General features: G+C 37.1%; 1 protein-coding gene across 1 annotated transcript in view; it reads right to left on the reverse strand.

The window, feature by feature from the left end:
- LOC126334825 (uncharacterized) overlaps positions 1–23,748 on the reverse strand; it is an 83,161-nt gene extending 59,413 nt beyond the window's left edge. The window contains exon 1 of the mRNA XM_049997484.1: positions 23,699–23,748. The gene's annotated coding sequence lies outside the window, so the exon portion shown is untranslated. The remainder of the gene's footprint in view (positions 1–23,698) is intronic.
- Positions 23,749–24,372: the final 624 nt, after the last annotated feature.

Below are 24,372 nucleotides of genomic sequence, written 5' to 3' on the forward strand. Positions count from 1 at the left end.
GTGATTTCAGTTGCTTTTCTATTCCTTGGACACTTATTTCGATGTCAGCCATGCAGCTTCATTCACAGAGCTACCGAATTTTTCGTTCAGACGAAGGTATTCTTTCTTGTAGCAGTATAGCTGTAAACGTTTTAGTACGATTTTGAAATAAATACGTCACGTAGTGGCATTAAAAGTGCAGTTCCTTCTAATAAAATTGTGTGCCTTTGGAGTGTCGTCTCAATTGTGCAACTGGATTAATGATTTCCTGTCAGGAAAGTCACACAGTACGTAATAATCGACGGAAAATCATCGAGTAAAGCAGTAGTGATATCTGGCGTTCGCGGAGGAAGTGTTGTAGGACCTCTGCTGTTCCTGATGTGAAGAAACGTGACTTTGGAGACAACCTGAACAGCCCTCCTAGACTGTTGCAGATGACGATGTGATTTACTGTCTTAGTCATGTGACAATCATAATAAACAGCAAAGGATTCAGACAAGATATCTGTATGGTATGGAAAGGGGCAATTGACTCTAAATAATGAAAAGTATGAAGTCAACCATTATCGCGAAATAGGGGAGAAAGATAAACGGATATGATAGGCGAATTAGGGTGGCAATGATAATAAAAAGGCGGGTTTCGCTGTGGCAGGCTCTTCTCATGAAATTTCAATCAACTTTCTCCTCAGAGTGTGAAAATATTTTATTGGCGGCCACCTAAATAGGGAAGAATGATCATAATAAAAAATAAGGAAAATCAGAGCTCGCACAAAAAGACTTAAGTGTATGTTTTTCCCACGCGTTGTTTGAGAGTGGAACGATAGCTTGAAAGTGGTTCCATAAGCCATCTGCCAGGCACTCAATTGTGAATTGCAGATAATGTAGGTGCTTCACAAGGAGGCGAGCAGGATTATGTACCGCATTTATAACTTTTTCAAATGTGGATCTGAAAGGGAAACTCCCATTCCTGACAGTTTGAAGACTCAAGAGCGAACTGCAGAAGCACTTGTCGGCAAGAGAACTGTACAAAGATTAGTAAACAAAAGTGTCAGAGCTGTAAGACTCAGGAAAATTTCATTTCTTGTCGCCTGAAAAAGCTTCGAAATCGCAAGAAACTTGTAACATCAATGGATGGTTTTGATAAAGATATTTTAAAGCTCTCTATGTTTGAAACGTATATAATTAGGGGATAACGGACATCAGAAAAACTTGTTACCATTATACATGAGGAAATTGGCTTCAAAGGTAGCCCTTCGTAAGTGTAAACATTGGTTTCAAATATGTTAAGAAGAGAATTTTTAATTGAAAAAAGGTGCAGCACGAACGACATTCCTTATGAAGATGCACGATACAAGAAAAGGATGTAGTTCTACAGTGGATTGCCTTGATGAAACATGGGTGAATCAGAACCATTTCATGACTACCTGCGGGGAAATGAGTGATGGTACTACATCTACATGAACGTGATTACTCTGCTATTCACAATAAAGTGCCTGGCACAGTGTTCAATGAACCATTTTCAAGCTGTCTTTCTACCGTTCCACTCTCGAACGGCACGGGGGAAAACGAGCACTTAAATATTTCAGTGCGAGCCCTTATCTCTCTTATTTTATCGCGATGATCGTTTCTCCCTATGTAGGTGGGTGCCAACAGGATGTTTCGGAGAAGAAAACTGGTGACTGAAATTTCATGAGAAGATCCCGTCGCAACGAAAAACACCTTTGTTTTAATGATGGCCACTCTAATTCACGTAATATGTCTGTGACACTATCTCCCCTATTTCGCGATCATACAAAACGAGCTGCCCTTCTTTGCACTTTTCCGATATCATCCGTCAGTCCAGAATAGGGCGGACAAGCGTGGTGTAAGCAGTCCCTTTAGTAAGACTTTTATCCGTTGTGGATGTGGAACACTACGACTGTGGTGTGAAAAGGTTTTCAGAAATTACTGCAACCAGTCGCCTTTTATGTAGATGTATTTTATTTAACCATGACCGGTTTCGAGCTGCCTAGCAACTCATCATCAGATGGTATATACATTCAGTGCTTTTTTTGTACCCATTGTGTGGGTGGTTGAGTATCTGTGGCTAGACAGAAACGAGAACAAATAATCGCTACATGTGGTACAATAACACGAAATATTTACAGCATAATTTATGTTTAACGTATAAGAGCAAATAATCACTACATGTGGTACAGTTACACGAAAAATTTACAGTTTAATTTACGTTTTGAGGTGTTACTTACAGATAAATCTTTCTGCAGGTTTATATATTAAAACTTTCTCTAGATGTATATTACTTTTATGAGGCACTGTTGGAAACATATATCTTGTTTTTCGTAATCATCGCTGGACACACTTAGCCACAGATACGAATACAGGATTTACACATTATAAACAAGCCAAAGATTGCAATATAACTACAGTATCAAAGATTTCAAGTTGACCAGAGACATTATTGGTCATCACTCACACTGACAAGAGATTTGTCTTTATTACATAGAAAATAAATGTAAATTAGCTTAAACTAGTAAAATGTTTATTTATAAATTAACTGTGCGATTTTAACAGGTATATAAAACTAGATTTTTTACATTATATTTTAGTTACATTTAAGATTATTGGTATTGAGAGTATTATGACAGCTAATTTCTTGCTCCTTCCATTGGCTGATCTTAGCATATGATGTCTGGGATGAGAGGTTGATGGTTAACTTAAAATAATAAGTAATGCTGGTATTTGATAGGGTGTGGAAAAGGAGTTGGCGGTGGGGGGGGGGGGGTGGGGTTGGGGGGGTATAGGAATATAGAGAGGGGGGGTTGAGAGGGTGATGTGGAGAGAGAAGAGAGCTGAAGGGGGGGGGGGCAGAAGTGGTAGAAGCTTATTATGTGTGTGTGTGTGTGTGTGTGTGTGTGTGTGTGTGTGTGTGTGTGTGTGTGTGTGTGTGTGTGTGTGTGTGTGTGTGTGTGGCCATTTTGTTTCTGAATGACTGTTTAGTTTTTTAAGTTCAAAGAATCTTTAAAATTCTGAAAGAAGGAGTTATTCGCCAATTCTGTCTGCTCATTTAAAATGGTATGTGGGGAATTATGTTTGTGGGTAAAAATCTCTAATTGTTCGAGAAGATCCATCTTGATTCCCTTGTCTACAGTGTGTAGGATTTGAAGGTTAGTTTTAATGTCTGTTATGGAATGTTTATTATCTGCTAGATGGGTAGCAAAAGTGGATCTATTTAAGTTGTTTAGGCGAAGTGCATCAGTGTGCTCTTTGTATCGGATCTCAAAATTTCTACCTGTTTGCCCTATGTAGTAGCAGGAGCAGCTGTCACATCTTAATTTATATATACCAGATTTTTGGTAGGGTGTGCTGGCTCTTTTGGTGTTGTGGACTATTTTGTTCTGTATTTTGTTGTTAGTGTGAAAACTTATTTTGACATTATGTGGTTTGAATAGCTTAGCAAGTTTGTATGAGATATTGCCGAGAAAAGGCATAAAAACGAATTTGGTTTCTTCTGCTATTGAGGTCTGGTTTGCTGGTTTTGCTTTGTTAGATATAATGTTTTTATCTAATTTTTCAATTATGCTTGGGTCATAGGCATTGTTTGATGCTATTGTTTTTAATATATTGATTTCATTAATTTTTGCAGTAGGATCAGCTTGAATCTTATTGATACGGTTAAGTGCTGATTTGAAAAAAGCTAGTTTATGCTGATTTGGGTGGCATGATGTATTGTTTATTATTACATCTGAAGTGGTGGGTTTCCTATATATCTGAAATTTATGTTTGTTGTTGTGATTTGTTATGTTTAGGTCAAGAAAATAGATTCCTTTTTGGGTTTGGTGTTCTACTGTGAACTGTATTTTGGGGTGAACATTATTAAGTTTACCAGCTAAGGCCTCAATTTCAGTGGCTGTCCCATCATATAACAACAGGGTGTCATCAACATATCGTTTATAATAAATGATTTTGTCTGTTTCTATTGTGTTTGCTTTAAAGAATTTAATTTCGAGATCATTAATGTAGATGTCAGCAAGGAGGCCAGCTAGACTACTGCCCATTGCTAGACCATCATGTTGAATATATATTTTGTTGTTGAAGGTGAAGTAATTGTGGGACAGCACTAATTCAAGTAAATCCATCAGCTCATAGATTTCCATGTCACTTAGCTTTTTATGTTGTAATAAGTTATTTTTATTATTCGAAGTGTGTCTATTATAGGTATGTTTGTGTACAGGTTGACAATATCAAGGGATGCAAAGTTAGCTGCATTGGGAATGGAAATTTCTCTGATACTGTCAATCAAATCATAGGTGTTTTTTATGGAATAATTGGTTGGGAATGTATAATATTTCTTGAGTATTTCATGCAGTTTTTTAGTCACTTTGTACCCTGGGCTATTTATGGAATTCACAATCGGGCGTATCGGGTGTCCATCTTTATGAATTTTAGGTTGTGATCTAAGCTTTGGTGCTGTAGGGTTCATTATAACACATTGTTTGGCTTCAATGGGTGTCAGCAGAAAGTTACAATTTTTTAACATGTCTTTTATTTTAGCTTGGTATTTGGGAGTGGGGTCAGATTTCAACTCAGTTATGTTGTTATTCTTGAAAAATTCTAGGGTTTTCTTAATGTAATCAGACTCGTACATTATCACGGCTGTGCTGCCTTTGTCAGATTTAACAACAAGGGCACTACTGTTTGTTAGCTTTTTGTTAATTTGTTTCAGTGTTGCAGATTCATCATGTTTATTACTATGGAGCCTTTGTGCATCTATGTTTTTCTTTATTATTTTGTTTGCATCATGGGCTAGAGCATTTTGATCATTCTGATCTAGTTTTGATGCTATACAGGCTATTTTGGTGTTAGTTATTAGGTCTTTAACACTGTTGTAATCAAGTTTTGTGGCAATATTATGTTTAAGTCCCTTATTTAACAAATTTAATTCTGTGCTATTGAAATTAATGCTTGTTGTGTTAACTACTCTCTCAAAGAATTTATGTTGCACGGGAGGGCATTCATTTGGTGGAATGGGGGATTTTTTGGCAATCAGGAGTGAGAGCTTTTCTTTTTGTTTATGTGCAATTTTCAACATCTCTTTATCCACATTTAGTTGGGTTAGATGTAAGAAATTCGTGATTTGGCTTAGAGTGAGATAGTTGCTTAACTCTAAGTGCAGCATGTAGATGTCCCTGTTTAACAAGTCTTTTCGTTTGTAATGTGATCTAATTTCATTTTTGATCCATACAATTTCACATTTTCTCTTGGATGCTTGTGCAGATTCACTCTGATCTTTAACTACAACTCTTATGTAATTAGGTGTTACATTCTCTAAGATACATTGCTTATTAAATTTGATGGCAAGAATAGTTTTCATTAGTTTCACTTTGCACTTCCTGTATTTGTTCATTGTTCTTTTTACCTGGCTAGGTAGCAAAATAAGACTTTTATCCATTGTGGATGTGGAACACTGAGACTGTAGTGTGAAAAGGTTTTCAGAAATTACTGCAACCAGTCGCCTTTTATGTAGATGTATTTTATTTAACCATGACCGGTTTCGAGCTGCCTAGCAACTCATCATCAGATGGTATATACATTCAGTGCTTTTTTTGTACCCATTGTGTGGGTGGTTGAGTATCTGTGGCTAGACAGAAACGAGAACAAATAATCGCTACATGTGGTACAATAACACGAAATATTTACAGCATAATTTATGTTTAATGTATAAGAGCAAATAATCACTACATGTGGTACAGTTACACGAAAAATTTACAGTTTAATTTACGTTTTGAGGTGTTACTTACAGATAAATCTTTCTGCAGGTTTATATATTAAAACTTTCTCTAGATGTATATTACTTTTATGAGGCACTGTTGGAAACATATATCTTGTTTTTCGTAATCATCGCTGGACACACTTAGCCACAGATACGAATACAGGATTTACACATTATAAACAAGCCAAAGATTGCAATATAACTACAGTATCAAAGATTTCAAGTTGACCAGAGACATTATTGGTCATCACTCACACTGACAAGAGATTTGTCTTTATTACATAGAAAATAAATGTAAATTAGCTTAAACTAGTAAAATGTTTATTTATAAATTAACTGTGCGATTTTAACAGGTATATAAAACTAGATTTTTTACATTATATTTTAGTTACATTTAAGATTATTGGTATTGAGAGTATTATGACAGCTAATTTCTTGCTCCTTCCATTGGCTGATCTTAGCATATGATGTCTGGGATGAGAGGTTGATGGTTAACTTAAAATAATAAGTAATGCTGGTATTTGATAGGGTGTGGAAAAGGAGTTGGCGGTGGGGGGGGGGGGTGGGGTTGGGGGGGTATAGGAATATAGAGAGGGGGGGTTGAGAGGGTGATGTGGAGAGAGAAGAGAGCTGAAGGGGGGGGGGGGCAGAAGTGGTAGAAGCTTATTATATATGTGTGTGTGTGTGTGTGTGTGTGTGTGTGTGTGTGTGTGTGTGTGTGTGTGTGTGTGTGTGTGTGTGTGTGGGCCATTTTGTTTCTGAATGACTGTTTAGTTTTTTAAGTTCAAAGAATCTTTAAAATTCTGAAAGAAGGAGTTATTCGCCAATTCTGTCTGCTCATTTAAAATGGTATGTGGGGAATTATGTTTGTGGGTAAAAATCTCTAATTGTTCGAGAAGATCCATCTTGATTCCCTTGTCTACAGTGTGTAGGATTTGAAGGTTAGTTTTAATGTCTGTTATGGAATGTTTATTATCTGCTAGATGGGTAGCAAAAGTGGATCTATTTAAGTTGTTTAGGCGAAGTGCATCAGTGTGCTCTTTGTATCGGATCTCAAAATTTCTACCTGTTTGCCCTATGTAGTAGCAGGAGCAGCTGTCACATCTTAATTTATATATACCAGATTTTTGGTAGGGTGTGCTGGCTCTTTTGGTGTTGTGGACTATTTTGTTCTGTATTTTGTTGTTAGTGTGAAAACTTATTTTGACATTATGTGGTTTGAATAGCTTAGCAAGTTTGTATGAGATATTGCCGAGAAAAGGCATAAAAACGAATTTGGTTTCTTCTGCTATTGAGGTCTGGTTTGCTGGTTTTGCTTTGTTAGATATAATGTTTTTATCTAATTTTTCAATTATGCTTGGGTCATAGGCATTGTTTGATGCTATTGTTTTTAATATATTGATTTCATTAATTTTTGCAGTAGGATCAGCTTGAATCTTATTGATACGGTTAAGTGCTGATTTGAAAAAAGCTAGTTTATGCTGATTTGGGTGGCATGATGTATTGTTTATTATTACATCTGAAGTGGTGGGTTTCCTATATATCTGAAATTTATGTTTGTTGTTGTGATTTGTTATGTTTAGGTCAAGAAAATAGATTCCTTTTTGGGTTTGGTGTTCTACTGTGAACTGTATTTTGGGGTGAACATTATTAAGTTTACCAGCTAAGGCCTCAATTTCAGTGGCTGTCCCATCATATAACAACAGGGTGTCATCAACATATCGTTTATAATAAATGATTTTGTCTGTTTCTATTGTGTTTGCTTTAAAGAATTTAATTTCGAGATCATTAATGTAGATGTCAGCAAGGAGGCCAGCTAGACTACTGCCCATTGCTAGACCATCATGTTGAATATATATTTTGTTGTTGAAGGTGAAGTAATTGTGGGACAGCACTAATTCAAGTAAATCCATCAGCTCATAGATTTCCATGTCACTTAGCTTTTTATGTTGTAATAAGTTATTTTTATTATTCGAAGTGTGTCTATTATAGGTATGTTTGTGTACAGGTTGACAATATCAAGGGATGCAAAGTTAGCTGCATTGGGAATGGAAATTTCTCTGATACTGTCAATCAAATCATAGGTGTTTTTTATGGAATAATTGGTTGGGAATGTATAATATTTCTTGAGTATTTCATGCAGTTTTTTAGTCACTTTGTACCCTGGGCTATTTATGGAATTCACAATCGGGCGTATCGGGTGTCCATCTTTATGAATTTTAGGTTGTGATCTAAGCTTTGGTGCTGTAGGGTTCATTATAACACATTGTTTGGCTTCAATGGGTGTCAGCAGAAAGTTACAATTTTTTAACATGTCTTTTATTTTAGCTTGGTATTTGGGAGTGGGGTCAGATTTCAACTCAGTTATGTTGTTATTCTTGAAAAATTCTAGGGTTTTCTTAATGTAATCAGACTCGTACATTATCACGGCTGTGCTGCCTTTGTCAGATTTAACAACAAGGGCACTACTGTTTGTTAGCTTTTTGTTAATTTGTTTCAGTGTTGCAGATTCATCATGTTTATTACTATGGAGCCTTTGTGCATCTATGTTTTTCTTTATTATTTTGTTTGCATCATGGGCTAGAGCATTTTGATCATTCTGATCTAGTTTTGATGCTATACAGGCTATTTTGGTGTTAGTTATTAGGTCTTTAACACTGTTGTAATCAAGTTTTGTGGCAATATTATGTTTAAGTCCCTTATTTAACAAATTTAATTCTGTGCTATTGAAATTAATGCTTGTTGTGTTAACTACTCTCTCAAAGAATTTATGTTGCACGGGAGGGCATTCATTTGGTGGAATGGGGGATTTTTTGGCAATCAGGAGTGAGAGCTTTTCTTTTTGTTTATGTGCAATTTTCAACATCTCTTTATCCACATTTAGTTGGGTTAGATGTAAGAAATTCGTGATTTGGCTTAGAGTGAGATAGTTGCTTAACTCTAAGTGCAGCATGTAGATGTCCCTGTTTAACAAGTCTTTTCGTTTGTAATGTGATCTAATTTCATTTTTGATCCATACAATTTCACATTTTCTCTTGGATGCTTGTGCAGATTCACTCTGATCTTTAACTACAACTCTTATGTAATTAGGTGTTACATTCTCTAAGATACATTGCTTATTAAATTTGATGGCAAGAATAGTTTTCATTAGTTTCACTTTGCACTTCCTGTATTTGTTCATTGTTCTTTTTACCTGGCTAGGTAGCAAAATAAGACTTTTATCCATTGTGGATGTGGAACACTGAGACTGTAGTGTGAAAAGGTTTTCAGAAATTACTGCAACCAGTCGCCTTTTATGTAGATGTATTTTATTTAACCATGACCGGTTTCGAGCTGCCTAGCAACTCATCATCAGATGGTATATACATTCAGTGCTTTTTTTGTACCCATTGTGTGGGTGGTTGAGTATCTGTGGCTAGACAGAAACGAGAACAAATAATCGCTACATGTGGTACAATAACACGAAATATTTACAGCATAATTTATGTTTAATGTATAAGAGCAAATAATCACTACATGTGGTACAGTTACACGAAAAATTTACAGTTTAATTTACGTTTTGAGGTGTTACTTACAGATAAATCTTTCTGCAGGTTTATATATTAAAACTTTCTCTAGATGTATATTACTTTTATGAGGCACTGTTGGAAACATATATCTTGTTTTTCGTAATCATCGCTGGACACACTTAGCCACAGATACGAATACAGGATTTACACATTATAAACAAGCCAAAGATTGCAATATAACTACAGTATCAAAGATTTCAAGTTGACCAGAGACATTATTGGTCATCACTCACACTGACAAGAGATTTGTCTTTATTACATAGAAAATAAATGTAAATTAGCTTAAACTAGTAAAATGTTTATTTATAAATTAACTGTGCGATTTTAACAGGTATATAAAACTAGATTTTTTACATTATATTTTAGTTACATTTAAGATTATTGGTATTGAGAGTATTATGACAGCTAATTTCTTGCTCCTTCCATTGGCTGATCTTAGCATATGATGTCTGGGATGAGAGGTTGATGGTTAACTTAAAATAATAAGTAATGCTGGTATTTGATAGGGTGTGGAAAAGGAGTTGGCGGTGGGGGGGGTGGGGTTGGGGGGTATAGGAATATAGAGAGGGGGGGTTGAGAGGGTGATGTGGAGAGAGAAGAGAGCTGAAGGGGGGGGGGGGGCAGAAGTGGTAGAAGCTTATTATGTGTGTGTGTGTGTGTGTGTGTGTGTGTGTGTGTGTGTGTGTGTGTGTGTGTGTGTGTGTGTGGGCCATTTTGTTTCTGAATGACTGTTTAGTTTTTTAAGTTCAAAGAATCTTTAAAATTCTGAAAGAAGGAGTTATTCGCCAATTCTGTCTGCTCATTTAAAATGGTATGTGGGGAATTATGTTTGTGGGTAAAAATCTCTAATTGTTCGAGAAGATCCATCTTGATTCCCTTGTCTACAGTGTGTAGGATTTGAAGGTTAGTTTTAATGTCTGTTATGGAATGTTTATTATCTGCTAGATGGGTAGCAAAAGTGGATCTATTTAAGTTCTTTAGGCGAAGTGCATCAGTGTGCTCTTTGTATCGGATCTCAAAATTTCTACCTGTTTGCCCTATGTAGTAGCAGGAGCAGCTGTCACATCTTAATTTATATATACCAGATTTTTGGTAGGGTGTGCTGGCTCTTTTGGTGTTGTGGACTATTTTGTTCTGTATTTTGTTGTTAGTGTGAAAACTTATTTTGACATTATGTGGTTTGAAGAGCTTAGCAAGTTTGTATGAGATATTGCCGAGAAAAGGCATAAAAACGAATTTGGTTTCTTCTGCTATTGAGGTCTGGTTTGCTGGTTTTGCTTTGTTAGATATAATGTTTTTATCTAATTTTTCAATTATGCTTGGGTCATAGGCATTGTTTGATGCTATTGTTTTTAATATATTGATTTCATTAATTTTTGCAGTAGGATCAGCTTGAATCTTATTGATACGGTTAAGTGCTGATTTGAAAAAAGCTAGTTTATGCTGATTTGGGTGGCATGATGTATTGTTTATTATTACATCTGAAGTGGTGGGTTTCCTATATATCTGAAATTTATGTTTGTTGTTGTGATTTGTTATGTTTAGGTCAAGAAAATAGATTCCTTTTTGGGTTTGGTGTTCTACTGTGAACTGTATTTTGGGGTGAACATTATTAAGTTTACCAGCTAAGGCCTCAATTTCAGTGGCTGTCCCATCATATAACAACAGGGTGTCATCAACATATCGTTTATAATAAATGATTTTGTCTGTTTCTATTGTGTTTGCTTTAAAGAATTTAATTTCGAGATCATTAATGTAGATGTCAGCAAGGAGGCCAGCTAGACTACTGCCCATTGCTAGACCATCATGTTGAATATATATTTTGTTGTTGAAGGTGAAGTAATTGTGGGACAGCACTAATTCAAGTAAATCCATCAGCTCATAGATTTCCATGTCACTTAGCTTTTTATGTTGTAATAAGTTATTTTTATTATTCGAAGTGTGTCTATTATAGGTATGTTTGTGTACAGGTTGACAATATCAAGGGATGCAAAGTTAGCTGCATTGGGAATGGAAATTTCTCTGATACTGTCAATCAAATCATAGGTGTTTTTTATGGAATAATTGGTTGGGAATGTATAATATTTCTTGAGTATTTCATGCAGTTTTTTAGTCACTTTGTACCCTGGGCTATTTATGGAATTCACAATCGGGCGTATCGGGTGTCCATCTTTATGAATTTTAGGTTGTGATCTAAGCTTTGGTGCTGTAGGGTTCATTATAACACATTGTTTGGCTTCAATGGGTGTCAGCAGAAAGTTACAATTTTTTAACATGTCTTTTATTTTAGCTTGGTATTTGGGAGTGGGGTCAGATTTCAACTCAGTTATGTTGTTATTCTTGAAAAATTCTAGGGTTTTCTTAATGTAATCAGACTCGTACATTATCACGGCTGTGCTGCCTTTGTCAGATTTAACAACAAGGGCACTACTGTTTGTTAGCTTTTTGTTAATTTGTTTCAGTGTTGCAGATTCATCATGTTTATTACTATGGAGCCTTTGTGCATCTATGTTTTTCTTTATTATTTTGTTTGCATCATGGGCTAGAGCATTTTGATCATTCTGATCTAGTTTTGATGCTATACAGGCTATTTTGGTGTTAGTTATTAGGTCTTTAACACTGTTGTAATCAAGTTTTGTGGCAATATTATGTTTAAGTCCCTTATTTAACAAATTTAATTCTGTGCTATTGAAATTAATGCTTGTTGTGTTAACTACTCTCTCAAAGAATTTATGTTGCACGGGAGGGCATTCATTTGGTGGAATGGGGGATTTTTTGGCAATCAGGAGTGAGAGCTTTTCTTTTTGTTTATGTGCAATTTTCAACATCTCTTTATCCACATTTAGTTGGGTTAGATGTAAGAAATTCGTGATTTGGCTTAGAGTGAGATAGTTGCTTAACTCTAAGTGCAGCATGTAGATGTCCCTGTTTAACAAGTCTTTTCGTTTGTAATGTGATCTAATTTCATTTTTGATCCATACAATTTCACATTTTCTCTTGGATGCTTGTGCAGATTCACTCTGATCTTTAACTACAACTCTTATGTAATTAGGTGTTACATTCTCTAAGATACATTGCTTATTAAATTTGATGGCAAGAATAGTTTTCATTAGTTTCACTTTGCACTTCCTGTATTTGTTCATTGTTCTTTTTACCTGGCTAGGTAGCAAAATAAGACTTTTATCCATTGTGGATGTGGAACACTGCGACTGTAGTGTGAAAAGGTTTTCAGAAATTACTGCAACCAGTCGCCTTTTATGTAGATGTATTTTATTTAACCATGACCGGTTTCGAGCTGCCTAGCAACTCATCATCAGATGGTATATACATTCAGTGCTTTTTTTGTACCCATTGTGTGGGTGGTTGAGTATCTGTGGCTAGACAGAAACGAGAACAAATAATCGCTACATGTGGTACAATAACACGAAATATTTACAGCATAATTTATGTTTAACGTATAAGAGCAAATAATCACTACATGTGGTACAGTTACACGAAAAATTTACAGTTTAATTTACGTTTTGAGGTGTTACTTACAGATAAATCTTTCTGCAGGTTTATATATTAAAACTTTCTCTAGATGTATATTACTTTTATGAGGCACTGTTGGAAACATATATCTTGTTTTTCGTAATCATCGCTGGACACACTTAGCCACAGATACGAATACAGGATTTACACATTATAAACAAGCCAAAGATTGCAATATAACTACAGTATCAAAGATTTCAAGTTGACCAGAGACATTATTGGTCATCACTCACACTGACAAGAGATTTGTCTTTATTACATAGAAAATAAATGTAAATTAGCTTAAACTAGTAAAATGTTTATTTATAAATTAACTGTGCGATTTTAACAGGTATATAAAACTAGATTTTTTACATTATATTTTAGTTACATTTAAGATTATTGGTATTGAGAGTATTATGACAGCTAATTTCTTGCTCCTTCCATTGGCTGATCTTAGCATATGATGTCTGGGATGAGAGGTTGATGGTTAACTTAAAATAATAAGTAATGCTGGTATTTGATAGGGTGTGGAAAAGGAGTTGGCGGTGGGGGGGGGGGGGGTGGGGTTGGGGGGGTATAGGAATATAGAGAGGGGGGGTTGAGAGGGTGATGTGGAGAGAGAAGAGAGCTGAAGGGGGGGGGGGCAGAAGTGGTAGAAGCTTATTATGTGTGTGTGTGTGTGTGTGTGTGTGTGTGTGTGTGTGTGTGTGTGTGTGGGCCATTTTGTTTCTGAATGACTGTTTAGTTTTTTAAGTTCAAAGAATCTTTAAAATTCTGAAAGAAGGAGTTATTCGCCAATTCTGTCTGCTCATTTAAAATGGTATGTGGGGAATTATGTTTGTGGGTAAAAATCTCTAATTGTTCGAGAAGATCCATCTTGATTCCCTTGTCTACAGTGTGTAGGATTTGAAGGTTAGTTTTAATGTCTGTTATGGAATGTTTATTATCTGCTAGATGGGTAGCAAAAGTGGATCTATTTAAGTTGTTTAGGCGAAGTGCATCAGTGTGCTCTTTGTATCGGATCTCAAAATTTCTACCTGTTTGCCCTATGTAGTAGCAGGAGCAGCTGTCACATCTTAATTTATATATACCAGATTTTTGGTAGGGTGTGCTGGCTCTTTTGGTGTTGTGGACTATTTTGTTCTGTATTTTGTTGTTAGTGTGAAAACTTATTTTGACATTATGTGGTTTGAATAGCTTAGCAAGTTTGTATGAGATATTGCCGAGAAAAGGCATAAAAACGAATTTGGTTTCTTCTGCTATTGAGGTCTGGTTTGCTGGTTTTGCTTTGTTAGATATAATGTTTTTATCTAATTTTTCAATTATGCTTGGGTCATAGGCATTGTTTGATGCTATTGTTTTTAATATATTGATTTCATTAATTTTTGCAGTAGGATCAGCTTGAATCTTATTGATACGGTTAAGTGCTGATTTGAAAAAAGCTAGTTTATGCTGATTTGGGTGGCATGATGTATTGTTTATTATTACATCTGAAGTGGTGGGTTTCCTATATATCTGAAATTTATGTTTGTTGTTGTGATTTGTTATGTTTAGGTCAAGAAAATAGATTCCTTTTTGGGTTTGGTGTTCTACTGTGAACTGTATTTTGGGGTGAACATTATTAAGTTTACCAGCTAAGGCCTCAATTTCAGTGGCTGTCCCATCATATAACAACAGGGTGTCATCAACATATCGTTTATAATAAATGATTTTGTCTGTTTCTATTGTGTTTGCTTTAAAGAATTTAATTTCGAGATCATTAATGTAGATGTCAGCAAGGAGGCCAGCTAGACTACTGCCCATTGCTAGACCATCATGTTGAATATATATTTTGTTGTTGAAGGTGAAGTAATTGTGGGACAGCACTAATTCAAGTAAATCCATCAGCTCATAGATTTCCATGTCACTTAGCTTTTTATGTTGTAATAAGTTATTTTTATTATTCGAAGTGTGTCTATTATAGGTATGTTTGTGTACAGGTTGACAATATCAAGGGATGCAAAGTTAGCTGCATTGGGAATGGAAATTTCTCTGATACTGTCAATCAAATCATAGGTGTTTTTTATGGAATAATTGGTTGGGAATGTATAATATTTCTTGAGTATTTCATGCAGTTTTTTAGTCACTTTGTACCCTGGGCTATTTATGGAATTCACAATCGGGCGTATCGGGTGTCCATCTTTATGAATTTTAGGTTGTGATCTAAGCTTTGGTGCTGTAGGGTTCATTATAACACATTGTTTGGCTTCAATGGGTGTCAGCAGAAAGTTACAATTTTTTAACATGTCTTTTATTTTAGCTTGGTATTTGGGAGTGGGGTCAGATTTCAACTCAGTTATGTTGTTATTCTTGAAAAATTCTAGGGTTTTCTTAATGTAATCAGACTCGTACATTATCACGGCTGTGCTGCCTTTGTCAGATTTAACAACAAGGGCACTACTGTTTGTTAGCTTTTTGTTAATTTGTTTCAGTGTTGCAGATTCATCATGTTTATTACTATGGAGCCTTTGTGCATCTATGTTTTTCTTTATTATTTTGTTTGCATCATGGGCTAGAGCATTTTGATCATTCTGATCTAGTTTTGATGCTATACAGGCTATTTTGGTGTTAGTTATTAGGTCTTTAACACTGTTGTAATCAAGTTTTGTGGCAATATTATGTTTAAGTCCCTTATTTAACAAATTTAATTCTGTGCTATTGAAATTAATGCTTGTTGTGTTAACTACTCTCTCAAAGAATTTATGTTGCACGGGAGGGCATTCATTTGGTGGAATGGGGGATTTTTTGGCAATCAGGAGTGAGAGCTTTTCTTTTTGTTTATGTGCAATTTTCAACATCTCTTTATCCACATTTAGTTGGGTTAGATGTAAGAAATTCGTGATTTGGCTTAGAGTGAGATAGTTGCTTAACTCTAAGTGCAGCATGTAGATGTCCCTGTTTAACAAGTCTTTTCGTTTGTAATGTGATCTAATTTCATTTTTGATCCATACAATTTCACATTTTCTCTTGGGTGCTTGTGCAGATTCACTCTGATCTTTAACTACAACTCTTATGTAATTAGGTGTTACATTCTCTAAGATACATTGCTTATTAAATTTGATGGCAAGAATAGTTTTCATTAGTTTCACTTTGCACTTCCTGTATTTGTTCATTGTTCTTTTTACCTGGCTAGGTAGCAAAATAAGACTTTTATCCATTGTGGATGTGGAACACTGCGACTGTGGTGTGAAAAGGTTTTCAGAAATTACTGCAACCAGTCGCCTTTTATGTAGATGTATTTTATTTAACCATGACCGGTTTCGAGCTGCCTAGCAACTCATCATCAGATGGTATATACATTCAGTGCATTCAGTGCAGCTCGAAACCGGTCATGGTTAAATAAAATACATCTACATAAAAGGCGACTGGTTGCAGTAATTTCTGAAAACCTTAGTCTCTTTAGTAGACCTGTTGCACCTTCTAAGCGTTCTGCTAGTGAATCGTAGTCTTTGGTTTCCTCTACCCACAATATTATCTATGTGATCGTTTCAATTTAGGTTATTTGTGATTGTAATCCCTAAGTATTTACTTCAATTTACAGCCTTCAGGTTAGTGTCTCTTATCGCGTAATCGAAATTTAGCTGATTTCTTTTAGTACTCATGTGAATAACTTCACACTTTTCCTTATTCAGGGTCAACTGCCGCTTTTCGCACCATACAGATATCTTATCTAAATCATTTTGCAAGTCGTATTGATCATCTGACGACTTCACAAGACGGTAAATGACAGCATCATCTGCAAACAATCTAAGATGACTACTCTCCTATGCCATTAATAGGGATCAGGAACAATTGGTAGTTTTAAAAGGGTTTCTGGGATAATTATTTTGGATGCAGACTCTTCTGGTTTCACTCCTGAGAGTAACCTTGTATTTAGGTGTAAGAAAAACAGCCGTGTCTACCATTCGGAAATGAACGCTATCACATTCAAGAAGTGGTTCATTGAATAATTCTTGCCATATCTTGCTTCTAAGTCGGTCATTGCAATTACCATGCCAGTTTCCATACTTCTTGGTTATAAGACTCGGTTTTAAAAATGTGTTTTTCAACATATCAGTTGGATACATTGTATATGAGAACTTCATAGCCGTTACTGATTAGAAGTTTCTGACCTATGAAGTGTCCAGACTATAATGTTCAACTCAGTGCCAAGGAGAAGTTAAGCTTTCTCCAGCTTGTTGTATGTTCTAATTAATCTCGAAAATGCTGCAGGATAAATTCGTCAAAAACTCCAGTATTTCGAAAAGTAAACCGAAGTTGTTTTCAAGGCACGAATTGGAAAATGCGTTAAAATGAAAGGCAGGGTTACCTGTCGAGATATGGGTGGTTTTAGACGTTATCTGTCAGCATTCTCTCGAGTTATTCGCAGAAGATTGTTACTTGTTTGCTTGCTCAGTCGATTATAGATGCGGTCTCTCACTGAATGTCTAATAAGTTAGTTTACACTTATAATGCCTTTTGGCATCGAAAAATATGATATCATACAGAAAATTTTCACGCTAATCTTTTTCATTATACTTTGCTACGAGTAATTCTTCTTTAGGTACAGTGATTTACATTGAAATACAGTAAACACGCATTATACACATTTAAAAAAAAAAAAAACAAGTGGGGTAGAAACAACTGTCAAGCAAACATCATGATCTCGGTTTGAGCTTGAAGACAATTTTATGTATTACGTTTTTACTTATAATACAGTACAAAACGCAATAAGTACCAGTTATTGGAAACACTCTCGATGATCTTGTCGTTAGGACAGTCGTCATTTTGAGGAAAATTATACTTGATGTCTTCACAAAGCTGCGTCAGCTGTTCTTCGCTTCTGACGCTTCATAGACAATAGCTGTGGAACGTGGCGCAACGTCAAGACGTGATGCAAGATTCCTCTTATGAAGACCATTGATCAAATCGGTTTTAAAATGTGTTATTCTCATTATAATGAATGTAAAATACGATCTACCAAAGGCAAATGAACCTGACTGTTGTCCTCAACAACAGCCAACTCAGCGACATTAAACTTCGAAAAGACTCACTATATGCAATTCAGAACCTGTAAGAGGTTTCCACCCAGCATATGCATAAAGTATGAAGAAGAGCATATAGAAGAGGCTGACAGTCTTAAATTCCTGGGATTACAACTTGATAGTAAATTCAGTTGGGAGGAGCACACCACAGAACTGCAGAAACGCCTTAACAAATCTGTATTTGCAATTCTAGTGTTAGCAGACATAGGCGAAATAAAAATGAAAAAGCTTGCATACTTTGCCTACTTTCATTTCATAATGTCATATGGTATAATATTTTGGGGTAACTCTTCAAGTCAAACAAAAGTTTTCAGAGTCCAAAAGTGTGTAATACGTATTATTTGTGGGGTAAATTCACGGACGTCCTGTAGAAACCTCTTCAAAGAACTGGTTATACTAACTACTGTCTCTCAGTATATTTTTCCTTAATGAAATTTGTCCTAAATAATATCTCTTTTTCCAATAAACAGCTCAGTTCATACAAATAAAGATTAGTTTAAAAGGAGCCTGAAAGGCTTACTAGTTGCCAACTCCTTCTACTCCATTCATGAATTTTTTAATAGAAACAAATGATTTATTGTATATACTTATACTATTAGTATTGTTATTTCAGGTTAAAAAATGATGTATTGTATATACACTCATACTGTTAGTATTGTTATTTCAGCTTAAAAAAATCGACATGTTCCACATCCACGAGGATCTCCTCAGCACGGATCTATGGAACGAAAAACTAATCTAATCTAAACAGTTTGCCAACACGGACATTGTCTGCCCGCTTTGCCGCCACGAATGAGCAGACTTCATCACCTCCGCGCGTCCCTATAGCTCCGCCTCCATACGCGGAAGCGCCGTCCTATGTGACGCCGACCGTAGTAAACTCGTTCTACTTGTTTACCGGAGCTATTTCGTTATTGCGCATCCAGTTGCGAGGCTCCTATCAGAGTATGTACTGAGTGTCAGTGTTAAGGAGATGATAGAAAAAATATTTCAAATAGTTAAAGTTTTCTTCAGTTTGCCGTCACAGATCGGGGACTTTTTTATACGTGTTTACTAATTGCGTCCATTACACCCACATAAGCATCCATTGAAAACATTTCATTGCAGGTAACATAATTAAAACCCATGTAAAGATGATTACGATGGTTCATGGTCATCGCTTAGCCTACATGAGAAGCAGAGTACAACTCATCTTATATTCATGCAGCTCACATGGATTCAATAAGCTTGTGGAAACAGCCCACAACCAGCGAAAAAATGGATGTACAAGATTGTACTCTGTCTTGGATACTATTCACAGTAGAGCACAAGTTGGTAACATTTTTTCTTCGAATAGCCATTCCTTTCACTCCAGGAATTCTTACATTTCCTTTGACAACTCGCACTGACAGCTGCGAGTGAGACCGTCCCAAGAACAGTTTACTCTGTCCTAAGAATCTTACACAGCAGATACGTCTTCTAAAAGTTAAATAATGTCATTATTTTAATTCTGTAGATGAAGAAAACTGGAAGCAAAGACAAGGAAACCGTACTTTGTAACAGCGAAAAAAATTGACTTCAGTCAATTGTGATTGTTAGGCGAAAACGTTTTCAGAGTAAGGTAGAAAGGAACTACACCGAGCATTATGTTTCGCACATCAATCAAGTGTATTTAAAATGTCATGACTAAAGCAAAGGCTTCATGCAATATCATGCAATATTAAATCGTTCTCATCTAAAATGCACGGCCACTTTATGGTGCACTCCTATCATCGAGAAATAGGATAATTCGGATAGGCGTTTGGAAGTCGTAACTAAGGATCTGCGTGTATGTTTCTCTCATCGAAACCATTGCTTTTTTCCCGCTCTCTTCACAGTTTAGTTTTGGAGGACATTTAGGATGACGATTTCACGCTACAAAATACAAAAACTGGTTCTTAAGTTGTATATACGTACGATCTGCAACGGTACCAATGCAAAAATCCGCTCCTTCAAGGCGATTAAAGCAAAAACCTGTCGCTAGACATAAACCAAGCTTCATAGCCTGTGCAAGTTATCTAATCACACCAAATGATTCAGCTTTATTTTCTCACTACATTATAAATACCCACTTCGAATTTATTACTTAAAAGAAGTCACGAGAAAAGAAAATAAGGAAGAAAAAATTCATTGCCTGGTGCTTTCAGGGTATTCTGAGCATAAATTTTGCCGTAATTACAACATGTCTCATGTCACTCATTTAAAATTACGCAAGATACAAAAACGTGAATCGTGCACAAATAAATATAAAATCCAGATGAAACCGTAGAACGAAGCGAATGGGCTTAATGGAAACCAAAAGGGAGTTCAGGGCTTTAATGAGTTTTCACGAGGCCTGCTTATCAGATGCTCATGCACGTTTGCCGGAAATCATTATTTTGCTCTGAGCGTATTGTCTAGATGTGAACTGTGAGAAAACATAGTGCTAGGGACAGATTGAGTCTAGCCAGTCACACAGACACTTAGTCGAATTGCATGGCTGATTATATAATTGCTCTACCTGTGATTGTCGACAGATAACTACTGTTGGTGGTAGACATTTTGGTTACACATCTATACTGGATTTGACTTTGTTTCATATCCAACTTACACTCTAGATAACCAGCCACAATCTGCAGAATTTTTTTATATATTATTTTTATATTATATTTTTTTTGTAAAAGAAAGCTATACGACGGATATTGGTAATCCTATGAGACACTCTGGCAGTCAGCGACTGTTGGAATACAGCTCCCTAATCTAAAACAGGGCTATCCTCATTCGAAGCACAGCTTTGTAAATACGTAATAAAAACTGATATATGGCCTTTGTACTTATTGCATTAGAGTGACCGTTAAAGGGAAAATGTTAAACATCTTCGAGACGTCCGTTTCTTCCTTTTGTGTACTATACACATTACAGGCTCCTTTCGCAAAGCAAATACAGACATTTGAAAAGAATGGAAAGTGTAATTGTGATTGTATACTCCCGTCATGTTTCTGCATAGCCGTTATTTCCTCTTAAATACGTTTAAATTCATGAAAACAATTTCTTGGACCTCCGGCGACAACAGAGTCATTTGCAAACAGATAGATTTGTACACGTTGTACAAAGTGTTTCCGTAAGAGCATGAAAAAATGTAACAGCACATTGAGAATGCTACACTGAACAATTTGGGTTAGGGAACGCGGGGTCGTGGATCAACGACAGACCCGTTCATTACTCCGTGCTATTCAGTGAGGCACAGTACAATACCGTAGATCAGTGACGGTACAGTTTCGCAGAATTTGCTGACATGCACCATGTTTATGGGGAAGTACGTTGCAATGCTCTCGGTTCAGAAATGTCTCTGAACACTATGGGACTTAACATCGGAGGTCATCAGTTCACTAGAACTTAGAACTACTTAAACCTAACTAACCTAAGGACATCACACACATCCATGCCCGAGGCAGGATTCGAACCTGCGACCGTAGCGGTCGCGCGGTTCCAGACTGAAGCGCCTAGAACCGCACGGCCACAATGCTCTCGGTGCTGAAAGGTTGTATAGGAAACGATTTCCTAACAGGCACCATCCCTCACGACGAGTGTTTACTTTTCTCGACCGACTAATACAGGAGACTGGTTCATTAAATGTAAATGTCGTGTGACTAGGGCCTCCCGTCGGGTAGACCGTTCGCCATCTGCAAGTCTTTCCATTTGACGCCACTTCGGCGACTTGGGCGTCGAAGGGGATGAAATTTTGATGATGATTTGGATAACACAACACCCAGTCCCTGAGTAGAGAAAATCTCCGATCCAGACGGGAATCGAACTCGAGCCCTTAGGATTGAAATTCTGTCTCGCTGGTCGTTCAGCTATCGGAGGCGGACACTGGTTCATTGGAAAGGAGAAACGAGGAACCTGGCAACGTGACGAACACTCGCACATTCGATTTTGAAGAGGACGCTATGGAACGTGTGTCAGCGGACCTCATTACAAGTACGAGTTATATTGTACGTGAAATGGGCGCTGCACATACTAGCGTGTGGCGAATACTCCACGACAAAAATTAAACCCATATCATCCACAACGAACACATGCAACGCTTGTGACAGACTTTACACCAGAGATCGCATTATGTCAATGGATGGTCGAACAGTGGATTGATCGACCAGTTTTCCTCGAAATCGCGCTGTTTACTAACAGGCCTTATTTGATCGTGATGGTGTTTCGAACAGCAGGAATAGCCATGTTAGGGATGAGGAAAACTCTCACACTGTAGTAGAGTCACACATCAAGTACGTTTTGCTGTGAATATTTGGGCCGGCATTGTAGGCTACAATCTCATTGAGCCCTATCTTCTACCTGGGCGTCTAACTGGCCACCTGTTCTTGAGGTCCATGCAAAAAGCTCTAACTGATGCTAAGTTGTTGGAGAGCGTACCCTTAGCTGTTCGCGAGAGGATGTGGATATAACATGGTGTACCGCATCACTTCAGTGTTGATGTCCGCAACCATCTCAGTGCTGTATTTCCTGGTCGCTGGATTGGGAGGGGGGTTCGCAGATGTCATGCTTGCATTGAGGTTGATGGCCGTCAGTTTCAGCATAGGTATATATTTTGTAAGGTACAAATCATGGTATTTGCAGATAACTATAAGTAACGTCGCTAAAAAAAGTACACAATAAAGTGATTTTATTCCTATTATTTCCTTAAGCTGCCTTCTCCGACCCCAGGTTCCCTGCCTCAAATTGTTCAGCCCTGTTAAACTTTTGCACACTCTTACGGAGACACGCTGTATTTATGTAACACACAATATATAATACAGCAACGTTTACACACAGCTACTCGCTTCCAGAGCTATACTCTCATCATCTGGCTGTCTGTGTTTGTATCATATTTGTCTCGCCTGCAGAATTGCAAACCCGTTAGTAAAGTATTGGGATAGGAACAGATTATTGTCTTTGATGACGAATACAGAATCAAAGAATAAAAATTTGTTTCATAATTTTGCAGTGGCAAGACTGTGTCGGCAACATATGAACGAGGTGCGTTTTTGTAACAAGAATACTGTTTCTCACCACAAAAATCACTTTCGATGCTTCCCAATGCCACATCAGATTTCTAGTATTGATCCACAACGAACATGATGCTCGGTGATTCTTTCTGGTTCAAAGAAAGATGCGAAAACTATACTTCCCTTGGTACCAAGACATGGCTTTACACCACTTAGACGACACACAAGGGGGTATCAAAGAATCCAGATATGTTTCGAGAATAGTGTTGTAAGCACCTGACACCACTTAGCGCATGGCACATCTGAAAGGCGTCCTCTCAGCAGTGTATTCCACTCTGCAAAACTCACTGACTGACTCCTTGGTAGGGTGACGGTGACAAAGCGCTAGAGTTACATATTTTCAAGTAACATCAAAATCAGCTGTTGGTGACTTAATAACGATGCAGGAAACTAGCATCCCTAACCTATGACGAAAGTAACGGAGCCGAAACTGCATTCTAATTTCCAGATGTACCATCGCATTCACTGTGGAGAACGCTAGTCGCTGTGTGATTACGTCTAATACAACCACGATGAGAGGAACTTAGAGGAAGGGAGGATGTGGTATAGCAGGAAGAGGAATGCCCTTAGGCATCACATAAACTATCCCAAAAAGTTAACAATGAACGTCCCAAAGTTCAACAAAGTTGATATTAAAATCATCGAAAACAGCTTTAGCCATAACATTTGCGGGTAGGATACATTTCACAGCATTAATTGTGACTGCTGTTCAGTAACACTGCAGTAACGGGATTAATCACAGCTGCCTTACCTTAGTTCACTTCGAGCGTAAACACCTCTAATCAGCAGCAAGCAGCTGAGCAAACTGACGCGCAGATCGTACTTAATCGGCTGCTGTCTGCCGATGCCCGTTTCAGGGAAAGAGCCTTATCACCTGTTAGAGATCGCAGAGATACCGGAGAACAGTGCACACAGCATAAATTCCCAATGCAGCTACGCAATCTTACATAGCAGTAACATATCTTCCTTACCGACCTACTGAGTCTCGTGGTATTTAGACATGTAAGACGTCCCAGGCCGTGGTAACTGTGAGTAGACTACACCTGCATCTACATTTCGCACCGAACTTAGTAGCGCAATGGAGACAGGACGACGGTTCAAACCAGCGTCCAGTCACCCTGATTTTGGTTTTCCATGAGTTCTCTAAGTCGCATAAGGCAAATACCGGGATGGTTCCTTCGAAAAGACTTGGCTGCTTTCCTTCTAAATTCTTCCCTAATCCGAGCTCGTGCTCCGTCTCTAATGACCGTGATGTCGACGGGACGTTACACACTAATCTCCTTCTCCTCTTCTACATTTCTCAAGTCACATACCCGTATGTATGCTGTAATATCTCTGATTCTGCCGTCGTTCATCTACATCTACATCCATACTCCGCAAGCCACCTGACGGTGTGTGGCGGAGGATACCCTGAGTACCTCTATC

This window comes from Schistocerca gregaria, chromosome 2, assembly GCF_023897955.1.
Source record: "Schistocerca gregaria isolate iqSchGreg1 chromosome 2, iqSchGreg1.2, whole genome shotgun sequence".
NCBI classification, from domain to species: Eukaryota; Metazoa; Arthropoda; class Insecta; order Orthoptera; family Acrididae; genus Schistocerca; species Schistocerca gregaria.